Consider the following 17,250-nt stretch of genomic DNA (forward strand, 5'->3'; position numbering starts at 1 on the left):
ATGCTCTGTCTGTCTGTCTTTTGATTTTCTTGACATCTGACGCAGTGTCAACTGATGATGAAGATGAAGCTTCAAACCTCGTTTTTCCATTCGAAGAAACAGACAAACGCCATAAATAACAGTGTAACATAAACTTTGATGTAAATGGTAAATAGATTGCACTTATAATGCTTTTCGAGTTTCATCGACCAACGAATAGGCACTGCACTAGTTATTATACTAGCCTTCAGTGTTGGGAGTAGCTAACTACATGCAATTGAACTTGTAGTTTAGTTATTTGCTAACTTTTACCTTAAATCACAGTTTAGCTAACTAATGCTAGCTAGCTGAAAGTGCACCCTTTTATTTTTAATGTTACATTGTCATTTCATCACCAATATGAAATGTGATATATGATCTAATGTTAGCAAACTCTGGTGCTCAGTCATGAGCAGTGAGACAATGGAGGATTAGTTGCTGTAGAGATACTTTTTGCAACAATATATTGTTTATTATTTCATTTGGTGTTGTAGTTTAGTTTGCCTCACACTCTGTAGTGGGATATTTTATTTTTTTGGTTTATGCTATGACCTCTGAACAAGTAGACACTTTTTGCAATAAACTCAATTTAGATCATTTTTTAAAAGGAGTTTGAATGACTTTTTCTAAGTAGTTTTAATTGACCAAACTAGATTTCTCCTTGTGGTAGCTTTGCTGTAGTTCAACTTCTTCCTGTGTAAAGTCACTGGTAACTTGCAAAGCTATTCTTCCAAAGTAGCTTCCCCAACACTGACAACTTTAAAGAGGCCCAGACTGTGATGTGTGATTACAATAACAAGAAAACATGGGCTGGAGTGATGTGAGTTTAGTTCCTGCCAAATGCCAGTACTGAAACAGCACCATAATCAACCAGGGTTTATTAGCATTCTTCACTTTATGGGAACCTTTTGCAAGCTAAAGACAAACTAACCCAACTTTGCTGAGTAATGACCCTGCAGCATCGGCTGCTCTTCCTAAAGGAAAAGATGGAGGGTGAGTGAGCTCCTCTTCACCGAGCTTTTATTGGGAGAAAAACAAGTTCAGGCTGTTTTGAGTGTAAATGTCTCTCAGGCATAATTTTTGAAGAATTTTATTTGGCTTGTTTTCACCTCTTTAAACTACCGCAGGGTTTGGTATATCAAATATAACAACTTAGAGTAGGGTTTTTTTGTGTTTGCCCTTTAACATCAGAATGTTTAATGTGCACTGACTCACGTCCACAGCTGTTTCCTGTTGCCTCATCCACATCTTCAAATAAACTGCAAATGTAAGAGAAAGTAGAGCCACTGACTGAAATAAAAAAATCTTCAAAAGCACACAGATACATTTTTTGCTTTAAAAAAAACTATAATCACAATCTGCAGAAAAATGTTTAAAAACTCTGAAGTGATTTGTAAGATATGCAAATTAAAGCCGCATTAATCAATGTTTTTGTATTAACAATTGATCAGATGACTACATGTCACATAAGATGAGCTGATTGTAGTGACAAATCCACAGGAGCATTTATATGTGTATATGTATTTTTTAAATAACACATTTGGCCATGACATGATTTTAAAGATGCAGTGGGTAGATATGATATAAATAAAGTATCTATCTATCTATCTATCTATCTATCTATCTATCTATCCTTATAGTAGCTTTAAACCTGCAACACCCTGCACTGATTACTTTTGGCCACAATCTTTAATTCTTGATGATCAATTGAATTTGATGTTCCATATTTATTGTGTGTATACATGCATTGTGTGTATACATGCATACATGCCTTATCTATATGGGATAATGGATGGCAGATGAAAGTGATCAGACAGACTGAGCCTATCAAAGATGTTTTTTGCTTCATTGCTGCTGGTTGAGCAGTGCAGTGTTTCCAGTGCAGTGCTACCAGCAGGTTCAGCTGTTTTCTAAAGATGACTGGCGCCCTCTAGCAGTCAAATTAAAATGAACACACACTGTGATCCAGCATGCACTGTTCAGTATTACTCAGTCTCACTGTACTCATACAGTAGAGCTATTTGTTAGTTTCAGATTTGGACTGTTACTGTAGTTGTAATCCTCTCTCTCTCTGCTGGCTGTGAGGAAGAAGCCACAATCATCCCCCATTTCATTTCATCCCTATTTTCTTGTCATTTTCTACAGCAGATGCCTTACATATGGCAGAGGAATCACTATGAGCCATGAAGGACTTCACTGAAGGAAATCCATGTAATCTGCCGCGTCTTCCAGTTAATCATAGAGCTTAATAAGTCATGAAATCATTCACACTGTGACTACGTTTCAGTTTCAGTTTGCCTGCCGCTCACATGAATCGTGGAGGTGTCGGGGGTCACTGAGCCGGGATGCAGGAAGCTGCTGGGAAAAATTCAGTGTGCCATCCAGACATCTGAAAGGGCAGAATACTGATGCCTTCAAGTGCCGCTAGAAATCATAAAAATGACCATATAGAGCGGAGCAGAAAAGAGGTAAAATACAACCGAAGAAGGGAGGATTTTATTTTTCATTTCTTCTGACTTGTGTGACATTTCAGACTGCAAGCAGAAGATGAATATTTCCATGTCTTGACACATTTTCTCCATCATAATAATCTCAGTAGCTGGAGATACTTACACAGTCATGTAAGCTAAAGAAACTAAAAGTACTCCTTATATAAATAAATAAATGAATAATTTCACTTTTAACACTTCGTGCCCCACATTTGATAGTTTTAATAAATTCATGACACTGTGTCTGGTGCCTCTATCCACTCCTCTGAGAGTGATGAAAACAAATTTAAACTAGCCCATCTCAGTATCAACATTAACCACCACTATTTGATTTTTTTTTACTATTTCCAATGGGTAAAATCTAATTTCATTGCAGAGCCCTCTCTTTGTGCCTGTCATTCAGGGTGTGCAGAGTGTGCACACACATATGTAACTGACCCGACCCGAGTCCCTGAGGTTGGTTATTTGTTTGACACAATGTGAAGCAATAAAGCTGTATGTACTGTTCAGTAATTTGTTTGTGACAGAGTACTTGGTGATTAAAATATTTACAATGGAGAAGCATCTATATGATATTATCTAATAATTAATTTAAGATTTGTTCATAAACCAAAGTATTGTACAAATAAACTTTTTTGACATTTAGCCCATGTTTGTTTACATTTTGGAAAATAAAGTTTACTGAACTATTTATGCAAACTCCCTGTTTGTTATGTGCCATTGACAACTATCACTGATCACTGACTAAGGAGCTTCTTCTACAAATGAAATGCAGGGGGGGCAGTGACTTAACCCAAAGAATTACCCACAGTAGGCACAGCTATAATATCGTTTCACAAGTGCATCATTACACCTCACATACACAATCCCCTGAAATATGTGTCATCCACACACTATTGCGTGACAGCAACTCTCCAAGTTTGATTTCAACATCGCCAACAACGTTTACAGACAGAAAGCAAGTCAGCGTTTAAAGCAACAACCAGCAGGTCAAGACATCAAACAATCTCTGCTGATCAACTGAGAACAGGTTCTATTGAAAATCACCATCTAACACAGGCATCACAACATAGTCACAATCTGTCCTGTATGCTGGCTGTTATACAATTAACAAAACTATTAGTGACATAAGCAATAGGCTAACCAAACATATAAAAGCATCCCACGACCCACAACACTAAAACATGAAGAAATAAATCAATCCTACCTTAACTGAGTGTGAAGCCTTCGGTTTGCTGATGAGTTTAATCTCCTCAGAAGAAGATCCTTCCGCTCTTGTTTAAACTTTCTGCTCAGGTCAGTCTCCGAGGCCAGCTGGGTCAGGTTAGCTTTTCGTCTGTGCTCGGAAATACATTCTTCAGCGTGGAGAAATAATCCTGACTCACAGCAGTGGAGGCCCCAGATGTCAGCGCATGTTTGGAGGCAGTGAGAACCACAGGCACGGAGGACCTGGAGACAAGCCGCCCGGCTGGCCTGCGATCCGAATCTCCAAAACACTGAGCTGCGACTCATCCATGTCGGTCTTGGTTAAATCCAGTGATGGCTTCACTTTCCCTGCATCCAAAAAAGATCCCACTGTCGGGGTCTACCGCTCTCAAGGCGTCCATGTCCTTGTGGAGTCGATAGCGCCAAAAAATAAAACAGCCTTTTGCTCTCCGGTTCAATGTCCCGCTCTTACTGGTCCAGAGTGTGTCGTCACACTAGCCAGATAGCAAACTAAGCTAGCAAGGCTACTTCAAACACAGTGGGAAAGTTGCCAACTTGGAGCCCACACACACACACACACACACACACACACACACACACACACACACACACACACACACACACACACACACACACACACACACACACACACAAAACGCAACGCTTACGTTATGTATAGGGATAGTTCGGGTTTTTGAGTCATATATTTTTGGTACATTACCTAAAGTAGATCATGGAGAGAGAGGTCCCAGTTAGGAGAGCACCGGCAGAGTAACAAAGCAATGTGTTGTTGTGGGCTGGGCCAAAAAAAAAAGGATTTTAGACACTTTTAAAAATGCCCACCAAAACAATCCAATATCTGTTTAAATGTAGCGTCATGTTTTCAGCGGTTTATCTTCCCCTGAAAACAGCACGCGCCAACTCTTCTTTGGCGCTTCATTTTTTTCAAACGCTGAACTACCGTATTCCTACGCGCAAGCGCACTCACGGAGCGGCTGCGGCGTAATACAGTGGGTGCGCTTGTTCGTAGGAATACGGTAGCGGTTGAAAAAAATGTGACTTTGATTTTATTGAATTATAAATTATGTATATGTATTTTAAAATGAAATGAAAATAAAACACAGACAAATAAATAAATAAAAATAAAATGTTGAAAATTAGGTCTTAATCTTTATTGAGGGACGGGGGTAGTCATTTCGAGGGGGGTCCTGGGGGACACTTAAGCTGATGACCTCTAAACTAAAGTCCTGGTTGTACAGATACAGTTTAATGCTCTGCTTTTGAGATGTGCTGAGACATAAGTCGCCTCCCTGATGCAATGACTGAAGCTTTTTTGGTAGCTCCAAATACACCAGGGGCAAGCCAACAGGGATCTCACTGTGGACGGTTTTCACACTTGGTTTTTTTCTGTGGGAAATAAAAACTTCTCCTAGAATTTCTTTCTGAACTCTGTACTTTTTCAGATCAGGGACTCAGAGAAATCTGGAAGCTCGGGTGATTTTCTCCCCCACTTTCTCCAAAGAGAGACACAAGAAACTTCGAAGTGTGAAATTTACGTTGTGCATTTGAAGGCAGCATGTTCATCTGCGGCCCCTTGGAACCCACTGGTCTGGATCATAGGTCTGGATACAGTGACGTGAGCAGGGGCGGGGTTTGTGCACAGGTGAACGCCGCACAGGTGTAAGGCTAGGGAAATGTGCGTCCTGAAAAACAAGGCACGCCGCTCGGTGCCGTTACTCGGGCTCTCGGCTCCCCTCCGGTAGGATATGGCCCACAGCTGCGTGGGGAACTGCGCGCCGTTGTTCTTCCTCGCTGTTGTTTTTGATGCAGCTGGTCTGGTCGTGCTTCTGGTCGGGATTTTCGGCAACCTGAACCTGGACGGCCGCTTCTATGGGGATTTCCTCATCTACACGGGCTCGATCATCATCTTCCTCAGCCTGGTGTGGTGGATTCTGTGGTACACCGGGAACGTGCAGCTGTACGGGGAGGACCGCGCCGGCTCTCTGGACATCAGCTTTACGCACTGGGCCAGGAAGCTGTCAGAGAGGCTCTCCAAAGGCGGCGTGAAGTGTCTGGAAGCCGGGGAGGAGGAGAAGAAGAAGAAGAAGATGATGATGATGATGATGGCGGAGGAGGAGAAGAAGGAGAGGAGCATGGGGAACGGGAAGGAGGTGAACGGGACTGTGCGTGCCGCTGCGCCTTGTCGGGTTACCTGGGAGGGCGGCAGCGGCGGAGCACGGCCGGGTCACGACAACAGAGGGTTTGATTGGGAGACTGAGTTCCCATCTCCAGCTGAGAAGAACGTGGAACTGGGGGTCCTGAGGAGCTCGGACGTGGCTCTGCAGGCAGCAAATGACAAAGCAGAGAGGCTCCTCTGACAGGACATGGTGCGTATTCTTCACCTCCCTCCTCCTCCTCCTCCTCTCTCTTTTGAGTCTATTATTGTAAATGCTGTTGAGACTCTGAGAACCCATTTCTCCAAACCCACTCAGTCTCTTGACACTGTAACTGTTACATTCATAACCTAGAATTACCTCCTCCTCCGCTCAGACTAGCTTCAGCTTACAGTCATATCAAATATTAGTCATATCAAATATAAACATGTGTGTGAAATGTTGTCATAATTGCTGCATGTTGAGTTATGGCTAAAAAGCACATTTTGTGAGGTCACACTGACTTTGACCTTTGACCACCAAAGTCTAACCAGTTCATCCTTGAGTCCAGGTGAATATTTTTACCAAATTTGAAGAAGTTCCGTCAAAACATTACTGAGATATTGTGTTCTCGAGGCCAGAAACACGTTTTGTGAAGTCACCGTGACCTTTGACCTTTAGCCACCAAAATCTAATCAGTTCCACCTTGAATCCAAGTAAATGTTTGTGCCAAATTCATTTGAAGACGTTCTGTCAAGGTGTTACTGAGATATTGTGTCCATAACAATGGGACGGACGGATGGACGGACAACCTGAAAACAAAATGGACGTCTCCACGGAGACACAAAACGTCCCAGACAGTGTTTGGCTCCTCCTCCGACAGTCCGCGTCTGTACAACCGACAAACAGTCGGAAGTGAAGGATTCAGACCCTCTCTGTCAGTCTGCTGTTGTTTTCATGTCATGAGCTGCTGCTGCCACGGCTCTGACTCTGTCATCATCACTGTTGGCATCCTCATTGTATTGCACGTTGGCATGGCAGCCCCCCCCCCCCCCCCCCCGTCCAGCTCTCACCCCAGCCATAATTATGAAATTTCTCACATTATTGTCAGAGATCAGATGACACCCACAGTGAAGCCAATCTTGAGGAATGGGTGCCCTCACGCTGCCTGAACCCCCCCCCCTCCAGTTCACTCTGCTCATGAATATCTGTAATAATAATTAATTTTTTTTTTCCTTCTTTCCCCGGCTGCTGTGAAAAGATCTTCAGTGGCCCGTGGCAGCTGTTAATTAATGAGCCTGACCGTTTCAGCTCACCTTCACAGCTCTGCATTATTTTAGCCGTCAGTTTGCTTGTAACCGGGCGGCGAGGCAGACAGCCTGTGGGCCAAAAGGCGCAATTGCATTTTAATGGAACTCAGCAGTTCTTATTGATCCGGGGGAATGGAGTGCGGTAGGTTCAGGTGTAGGTACGGCCCGGGCCCATCGCTCTGCCATCACATGCAGGGATCATAAAGTCTGCTTCGTGCACATTCCTTCCATCCACTAGTTCCACATAGTTAACTTTAATGCTCCCCAGCCTGATTCCCATATTATCTAACCTGGCTAAAGATCTTCAGATACGGAGCTGTGTGAAACGCTGTGGTCAGAAGAACAAACACTCAGTGCTGAACACTGAGGCCGGTTCTTTACTGTAACTTCACTGAGTGATAACAGGGGGGCGGGGGCCACCACTGAGGCCACGTCCCATTTTGTTTCTGGGCATTTGAGGTTTTCTTTGTTTTGTTTTTGTTTTTTTGGATGAAATGTCTTTAAATTTTGTTTGTTAGCAGCATTTGTTAGCAACAGGCATTTTTTAACAGACGCAACAGCTTCAAGAAATCAGGACTGAGGTATTTACTGAAGTGTTTTATGTTGTAGAATAAAAGCTGAAAATGTCTTGAGCGTGTGTTAAACACAAACCTGTTTTCAGTCATCTGACCAAAAACACATTCAACAAACCACAGACTTCAGGACCAGGGAACAGGAAGTGACAAATTCTCTATGGGAAAAACATGAAGTTATTTCAGTGAGATTTTCCTGGAGCTGTCAGACCACAGTGGGTTTCTTTTTTCAACAGTGGCGAGTTCGCTCACAGTCAGAAATCAGGTGTATTTCTGTTTACATGTTGATTTTTCTTATTCATTATTCAACGTGAGCACGACCTGCTGAAGAGGGAGTGTGTTGTGTGGAATTGGGACACTAATGTTTCACAGGCTGTTTTTGGTCGGCCCGTCAAAACAATGTCAGAGGGCGGAGTCACTCTGAGGAAACTGGGCCTCAGTGTTTCTGCAGCCGTGACTAAGAGCAGGTTTATGGGTTTTTATTACTGGACTTTCCTCCAGCGTCCACAGGCCTCCACCTAAAGACAACACTGCCATTGTAGGAGCCACCTGCCTCCATCCATTATGAGTCATAAATGTTTATCAATCAGATTCAACAGTGGCACTGATAAGTGTTGGAACAGTACAGTGCTCAAAACAAGAATTACCCAACATGCATTAGATGATGCCGTTTACAGTTGGGTAACCTTAGATTAGCGCCCGGTTTAACAGATGTTTTCTTTGTCTGCGTGTTTTCATGTTGGCTAATGATAACTTAAAGGTGTGAGCTAACGCTAACCCGAGGGAGGACATTTATACAATCTGCACATCAGAACCTCTAATGAGAAAAAGGTTGAAATTATTTCTCTCACTCCATCACTGACTCTATTAACCAGAAAAAAGGATCATTAGAAAAACTGTTCATCAAGTATCTTCTCCTAAAACCAAAACCATGTTTTTATATTTTACAGTTTAAATAAGAAATGAGTTGATAAGAGCTGGAGCTGGTGAGAATACAGATAATAAAGTGACGGCAGCATCGATGAGTGAGCACATTTTCAACAACCTCCTCCTCAGACACTGTAAAATCTGCAAACTCCTTCATATTCCTGCTCCTTTATCTCAGCAAAGACAAGCTCTTAAATGTATTGCCTGAATTTTATTGAAAATTCAGGGGGGGGGGGTCTGGGGATCTTACAAATCATTTCGTCTTATTATCTTATTATCTTATCTTATTTATCTTATTTCATGTCGTATCAGAGTCACTCTACCAGACAGTCATCCTATTCTCATCCTCCCAAACATCTCTGAAGCAGAGGCCACTTCTCAGTCAGATCCAGGGAGGCTAAATGCAATTACATCTCCCCTGAGCGTCTCCCCTCCCTTCACATTCATTTCTATCGTTGCTTTAATGTCATTTATTTGATTTCAACCCTCTCTCTCTTCTTCACAGGTGACATCCAGCTTCCCTGCTGTTGACGGACAGACTCCCTCCACGTGCTGCTTTCCAAAAACTGACTGAAAACCTTGAGCTTATGAACTAAAGTCACTTTTTTTTAAATAATAGTTTAGACAGTTTCTTGATCAGGGAAAAGCCCTGCACCCACAGTGAACAGAAGGGCTGTGCACAGAGGAAGAAGCTGTCTTTAACTTGTACAGAGCAAATTTCTATTTCTTATGTGCTGGTTTTTGTGACAGATATAAATTATTTTTCTTGGGAATAAAGTTTACATGGAACTGGACGTTGTTGTTGTGTGTTTGTGACTCTGTTTGATCGACACAGTGACGCCCAGGTTGAACAAAGAACAAGTTTTTTTTAATCTTCTCTTCCTTGTCTGTGTTCACCTTTAGTTTCTTAAATAACTTTCAATACAAGAGTCTGATTCGTCTCCCATCATCACTTTTTAAAGTCACTTTTTGAAGTTTGTAAAAAGAACTCCAGCTGATTTCCTGCGTTTTTCTTCCAAATCATGCAAAATAAAAATGTTTAGGGCCGAAATCCGCCGATATTTCCCACCTTTCCAAATCCACCTGTGGGGCTGAGATAAGACCTGGATCTGTGGCTGTAATATATTTCTGAAATGAAGCCACATCCAGCGACAGAGCTGCACAATCTCTTGTCATCATTAAGGAAACATATTTCTCCCCCGTCAGTCATGAGATGTAGATAGAGGCAGGAATGTGACCTGAGCGTTTAAAAATCTTCCTCCTCGTCAGTGGCTCAGACTCTCAGGCAGCAGCGAGGAGGGAGGAAGCGTTTCTTTTGATTTTATTTCCCTTCGTACAGATAAAGTGTTGAAGCCGTGAAGAGTTGCCTAAACTTCACTCCTGTCATGGATTACTCCTCCTATCTCGGCCGCTGCCTGCTGTTTTTCTTCATCGCCGTCTTCTTGGACGCAGCAGGCCTCATCCTCTTCTTCGTCGGCATCTTCGCTCCCTTGAGCTTCTGGGATTTCCTCGTCCTCTCGGGGCCCCTCATTATGTTTCTCAGCCTGGTGTTCTGGATCATCTGGTACCTGGGAAACCTGGAGGTGCCGATGGAGGAGCTACTCCTCAGATGAGATTCACAGCTTCTTCTTCTTTTGCAGCACACAAAGCCATTTTCTGGCAACTGGGGCTGGAAGATGAAACCAAAGCTGCAGCTTCAGGTGCAGATCTTCACATTTAAAGCATCACACGGTCGAGACGTGTTGTGAAGTGAAGAGTTTTCCTTTAGTAAAGTTCTGTTATTTGCCTTCAGGGGGAAAATCCTCAGATTCTGCTCGATCTCACTGCTGGATCTTTGCTTCACCACCTTTGAAAACATGGAACTTTACTGTGAAAGGACAAACATGGAACTTTAATCTGAAAGGACATCTGTATGCTGATCAGACTTGAGGGACGAGTTTAGAAACTTTTAAATGTGTTGGCAGACTGGGCTGCAGTTTTGCAAATTTAAAGCCCCAATTCTTTATTAATTGTACTTAATAAAATGTGACTAATAATGTGACTGATAGTCACGTTGTTTATTCATTATGTTTGTAGTTAAGGAATGCCAAATAAACAACTTGTATTCTCTATATGAAAACATAATAAATCGATCAATATTTATTGTTATTTGTGAGAACAGGCCCCTGGATACAGATGTTTGAAGTCCCCCCAAATCTTCAGAAGAAGAGTGAGACACCCAGACGGAGACTACAAACAACAAGGCTGCAACGTTTGCATTTATTTTGCATTTCTTTGTATTTGTTTTGTATCTTTTTGTAGTTGTTTTGTCTCTTTGTAGTTGTTTTGCATCTGATTGTATTCCTGTTGTGTCTCTTCGTAGTCATCTTGATCTCTTTTAAGGTTTTGCGTCTCAGTGTGCAGGCTGTAGCGCTCATTAACTTTTCAACAACAAATGTTTGCAGTCAGCTCATACACAAGCTCGTGGGGGGGGGGGGTCCTTGTCCTCCCTGTCCATCCCTCTGCTCCTTCTCTGTCTGCCTGATGATGATTCTGTGCGAAGATGTTTTTGTTTATTTTGTCAAATCATGTGACTTTTGGATGTTTTTTTTAACTGATGTCTCACTCTGTCCTCAAAATCGAGAACCAGAATCTCCCATTTGCACATTGTCACATCATTTACATCCTGGTGACGCTGCTCATCGTGTATTCACTTTCTTTTTTAATGATTTCCCTCTGAGGCCGTTGCTCCTGATGGTCGCTGTGGTGTTTTTCATGTTGTGAAATCTGAGTGTTGGTCGCTCAGACCCATTCAGCAGAAACCAGTCAAACTGGGTCTCTGAGCCTCTGGAGCAGGGGAGTCCTCTCAGTTTACAAGAATGTGTTTGTGTGAGAAGAAAAGGAAGAAATTAAACATTAAACATAAAAACATGGTGAAATCAAAACTAGGGAGGTTTGTTTGTACATATGCAGTTGTGCTCTTGTATAATCTTTACATCAGGTCAGTATGTGGCACAGCTTGTTTCTCTGTGACTGAAGTAGACACACCCTGTTTACAGTGCCGCTGATATTTAATCTCAACACCAGAGTAATCCTCAGGCGTAAAACAGCTGACCACGAGAACAACAGCACAAAGGAGAAAACAACAGAAGCTCTACTTTTAACTCCTGTCAATTTACTACAACACATGATTTATACGGTTTAAGAAAATTATGTCTTTAAAAATGTCTGTTTCCTCATGAAAGTCTTTACACAATCCATATTTACTCTGCATTCCACAGTCTGTGTTTTCGAGGCGAGGGCCGGCACAGCCATTAAGACTTTGCGTAATGTGGAGTACTTGGAAAGGTGTCAGCTGTACATCACTAATTCATCACTGCACCACCGTCACTCAAACATGTCCAGGAGAATTACCTGGACATGTGATTCTAAGGTGTCACAATCCCTCCCTCCCTCCACCCATCCATCCGTCCACCCATCCATCCTTCCGTCTTTCTGTCCGTGTCAATGAGGCTTCAGTTTCCACCTCACACATAACGTGTCTTTCCATTACCTGCAGCCAGCCTCATGCACAGTTCACAGCCAGGACACACACACACACACACACCGATGGCTGCCCTGAACATGACACTCCTTGAGTGCGGCGGGGACAAAGGGGGACAGGGATTAGGTTCTGTGAGACCTGTCGGTGTGGTGTTGGGGGGGTGGGTCCTGCCAGCACTTCACACTGCAGCAGCGGTGCATTTAATGTCATGATGCTTCAGAGGAAAGGCCAGTACTGAAAGTGTTTACTTTAAATATCGTGCATTTATATCATCACTATTATCATATTATTGTACACTATTTTATTTTATATTATATTATATTTTATATCATATTTGCATTTTTTGTCATAAGATTTATTTTATTTTACTATTATTTTTTATCACATTGACAGGATATCATATAAATTATTTCTAATTACATTCCACCAACAATTATATTTATATTACATCACTAATTTCCTTTTCAACAGCAAAACATTCTTGTATCAAAAGTAAAAGTAAAAGTTTTGCACAATGGCCATATACACTATATTACTGGAGTTTATATGTTTAAGCAGCATCATATGCATCATATATCGCTGGATATTTACCTCTGTAACAATGATTAGTATTTTATTTGCTGATCATATGTTGTGAATGAAACTTTTAATTTGAAAAGTAACCAGCTACACCTACAGCTGTCAGATAAATGTGCAGTGGAGGAAAGAGTACAATATTTCTCAATGGTACATTGACTCAAATATTTATATATTATATTTAAGAACAGTTTCCATTTTCTTCTACTCCACTACATTTATTTCAATCAGGAGAGACTAACAGAGTGTTTAAGGAGTAATTAAACAAATGTATGGGATTTCATATGCACAATAGAAATCTAACTTAAAACACCTAAGGTAAAGTACAAGAGCCCCATAACTGTACTGAAGTACAGAACTACAGTAAAGTAATAAACTGTGAATCCACACTGTAAAATGTGATATGTGAGGGAGGGTTCAGGTTACAGAAATCATATTGTTCACTGTGTTTCCTGTAAATGAACTCTTAAGAATGTAATTTATCCTACTTCCCTTCCACTGAGTGGATGAGGAGGAGTTCTCAGGACGTTAATGAGGTTTCAGAGGAGAGTCGCTGCTGCAGCAAAGAGAAGAAAAACTGAGAAGCAACTGAGACTGAAATGAATTGGTACCAGCTGTTAACTAACTAAATTAAAAGATATGTTTAAATGAGAAGTTTAAATGAGCTAAATCTACTCTAAGTGATATGAGGCATAAAATAATACTTGCTTAAGTAAGTGATAGTTTTGTTCCTGGTGTTCATACAGTAGCTTCCTTTTTCATTTACATCTAATTTACGAAACTAGAATCAAAACTATTCTTTTTCCTAACAAGTCACCCTTTACAGTGTCCTCTCAGGGAGTTACATTATAATCTTAATAAACCAGTAACGATCCCTGAAAGTACTTTTGAAAAACACACTGTGTGTTAATCCTTTCACTGCTTGTTGGTTTTATTCTCACTGGGATTAAATATTTGGTCAATTAATTCCTGTGGTACCTTGTTAATAAGTTAAGACCTCTACACACATACACTGACTGGTGGGAAAAGCCTTTTAGTCCCCGATCACAGGAAGATGAAGACCTGTAGGACAACAACAAACCAGCAGGTGGCAGCACTGGACTGATGTTTTACCACTATTGATACTACAACAACTACTACTACTACTACTACTACTACTACTACTACTATTACTACTACTAATGCTAAAAATAATAATAATAATATATAAATATATATTGTAATATGTTGTAAGGTTTTGACTTTACTCTGCTTTTAGATAATGTTATGTTTTGGTGCTATATCAATAAAACTGAATTGAATTGAGTATATTTGTTCAATCCGAGATGGTAATATATGATATTGTATTGTATTGTATATATTATATATATATATATATATATATATATATGTTTAAATGATATGATTATTGATATTGACAAACAGTTTTACCTTATAAATTACTTTATCAGTGGAATTAAATGAAAAGACATTTCATTATGTGACTAAATGAATGTTTTAAATCTGGTTTCACTTTGATTTGTTTAATGATATATATTTAATTTATATTCAGGTTTATTAAAACAATATACTTAGAAATTCTATATGTTTATACATGTTTTTTCATATTGATTTCTTATTCATTTTAAACATCAATATCTTTCAGATTTACATATATTGAAAGGTTGGGATGGATATATGTATGTAACATATGTCTGCAATAAAAACATACATTTGTACACACTCTGGATATATGAAGATATATGTTTATAACATATATGAAATACCCATAGTAGAATTTGTATTTTAAATTTAATTTAAAATATCTATGTGATGAATTTTTATATGGTATAAATGTTGCAACCATATTTTTTAACGATATATATTTAATTTACATACTGTATGTATGTTTATTAACACAACATACTTTAATAAAAATTTAATTTGATTTAATTTAATTTAATTTTAATTGAATTTAATTGATTTCTTATTCATTTTAAACATTAATATCTTTTATATTTACATATATAATATCAACATATAGTATATTGACAGGCTTTGGGGATGGATGTATAGCCTGCATAACATACATCTTCAATATAAGCATATATACACAAACATACATTATTGTTTTTATTATTATTATATGAGCCAGACATATACGTCAATATATGAAACAGTTCCAACTTCTAACAGGTGTCATTGGCCTATGTAATGTTTACATATATCTACATACATTTGCATATGGGACTGGAGTTTACTCATTATTTTTATATCATACTGTGTATCATTTTTAGATATATTTTATATAACATACTGTATATGAGCAGTGCGATTATTTTTCCCAGTTTTAATGTTGTTTTGTTGTGTGTTGTATAAAGGACAGAACATAATTCACAACCTTCATGAACACCGTGTTTCTCCTGAATGTAGCTCAGTCGAATGTGATTACGTCATCGTCCGAGAACACGTGCGCCATGGCGCATGGGTTTTGTGAGTGCAGCACGTTTTCTTGAACATTGATACAGACTTAGAGCGTTAACAGCTCGTGGTGGCGGGAATGTGTGAAAACCCGAGTCCACCTCAGTGAAGATGTCAACACAGTCTGAGGTGGTTTAATCCATTATGTAACACACACACACTCACACACACACACACACACACACACACACACACACACACACACACACACACACACACACACACACACACACACAGCGTGGTAGCTGCTGTACTACAGTTAGTAAACTAACCCGCTGCTCGGAAACCCCGGCTGTATGGATCTCCTCAGGGAACCGGATTCATGCAGTAGTAAACTTTATAACAGGGTCATTACTGCTTTACTTACTTACTCTTTTTTTTTTAAATGATATTTACATTTAAAATGTTTTATTGATTTTTTCTATTTAATAAATTAAAACATTTGTAAAACTATTTATTGATCAATTATGAATTATTCGATACAGTTTTTTGCAGCCATCTCCAGGACCGGATTACCTACTCACAAAACAGTCTTAAATCAAAGTCCACTTCCCATCTTTTTTCAGTGCCTTCAACCAAATCTCATGGTCTTCATTGGCCAAATGAGGTTTACTCAGTTTTCACAGAGATACCTCAGCTGTCATCACCTGTCATATGATAATACGACAAATTATAATAATTTGAAAGCACTGAAAAAAAATGTAAGTGAACCTTTACTTCAGTTTTTTTCTTTTATGGTCAAACTGCTGCTGCCACCGTCCAGAATTAACTTTCACAATAGACTCAGGATTCAGGCATGAATTAGTCTCGTGTAGATGTAGATGTGTAGAGCGAATATAGGTGGAGTTAAGGGTCATGTCAGGGTTTACCTCTTAGTGGAGCCCTGGTTCCTGAGGGGTTAAGGCACACAACATGAACTGCATCGCCCCTGGTTCATGTACTGCTGGTGATCTCTGTTGCATGTCATTCCCCATCTCTCTCTCCATCTCCATTTCCTGCCATCTGTCCGCTGTCGCTGTCTAATAAAGACATACAATAACATAATGGAGAGAAGCTTTATGTCCTTGCCTGGCAGATCTGAAAGAGGAGAGTCTGCAAAGTGTAATTTAACATCTACTTTTCCCTTAATTGAAATTTCAAAATTACAACAGTAACAATATATAAAACTGCAGGGACACTTCAAAAATCTAATTACTGACAAATTAGAATCGTAAAATTGATAATTATGTTAAAATAGAGATAAAGAAATGAATAAAAATTTAATGTTAAATGACTAATAATTGCATCACAAATAGAGAAACTCAATTAAATCCAAAATTAGAGATTATATTGGATGCTTTCTTACTAGGACACACAGCTTTTAAAGCTGGTCTAATTAATGTAGCCAGATATTTTGGTGGAGAGCAAAATAAAAGCAGAGGATTAAGCCATGATTGCATTTTTATTTAAGTAGATTTATCCCACATGAACATTGGAAACACCACCATCACTGAGAGCAAATGCTGCTAATTCTTAAAGCTTAAAGAAGATGTCGCACTTACATTCAACACAGACACAACCCTAAATACAAGCTGTAGGAGCAGTTTTAGTTAACTAAAACTGCTCCTACACAAGCTAATATTAGCTTCATATCTGCAGGATGTGTAATACTAAATAATCTAAAGTTAATATGTCAGTATTTTGTTCCTGCTGCCTTCAAGTGTCCAAGAATCAGTTATTGCATGTTTGAAGACTTGAATGTTTTTTTAAAGGCCAACAAATCTAATTTATTTATTTTATTTTATTTAAATTTATTTATTCATGAAGACTGATACGTTTGGTGCAGAAAACACATCTGTGATCTCACATCGAATCCCCCTCCTTCAAATCACTGCGCCGCCTTTTCCCTCCCTCCATCCATCTGCGTGTCAGCCTGCGGTGCAACCGAACTCCATTTTCTACGGCTATTTTTATTATTGTTGTCATTGGTAAACACCACACATCTGCCTACCCAGGCCGGTTCCCCATTGGTCGAAG

Source organism: Seriola dumerili, unplaced genomic scaffold (genome assembly GCF_002260705.1).
Source record: "Seriola dumerili isolate Sdu_G_001 unplaced genomic scaffold, Sdu_1.0 BDQW01000068.1, whole genome shotgun sequence".
NCBI lineage: Eukaryota > Metazoa > Chordata > Actinopteri > Carangiformes > Carangidae > Seriola > Seriola dumerili.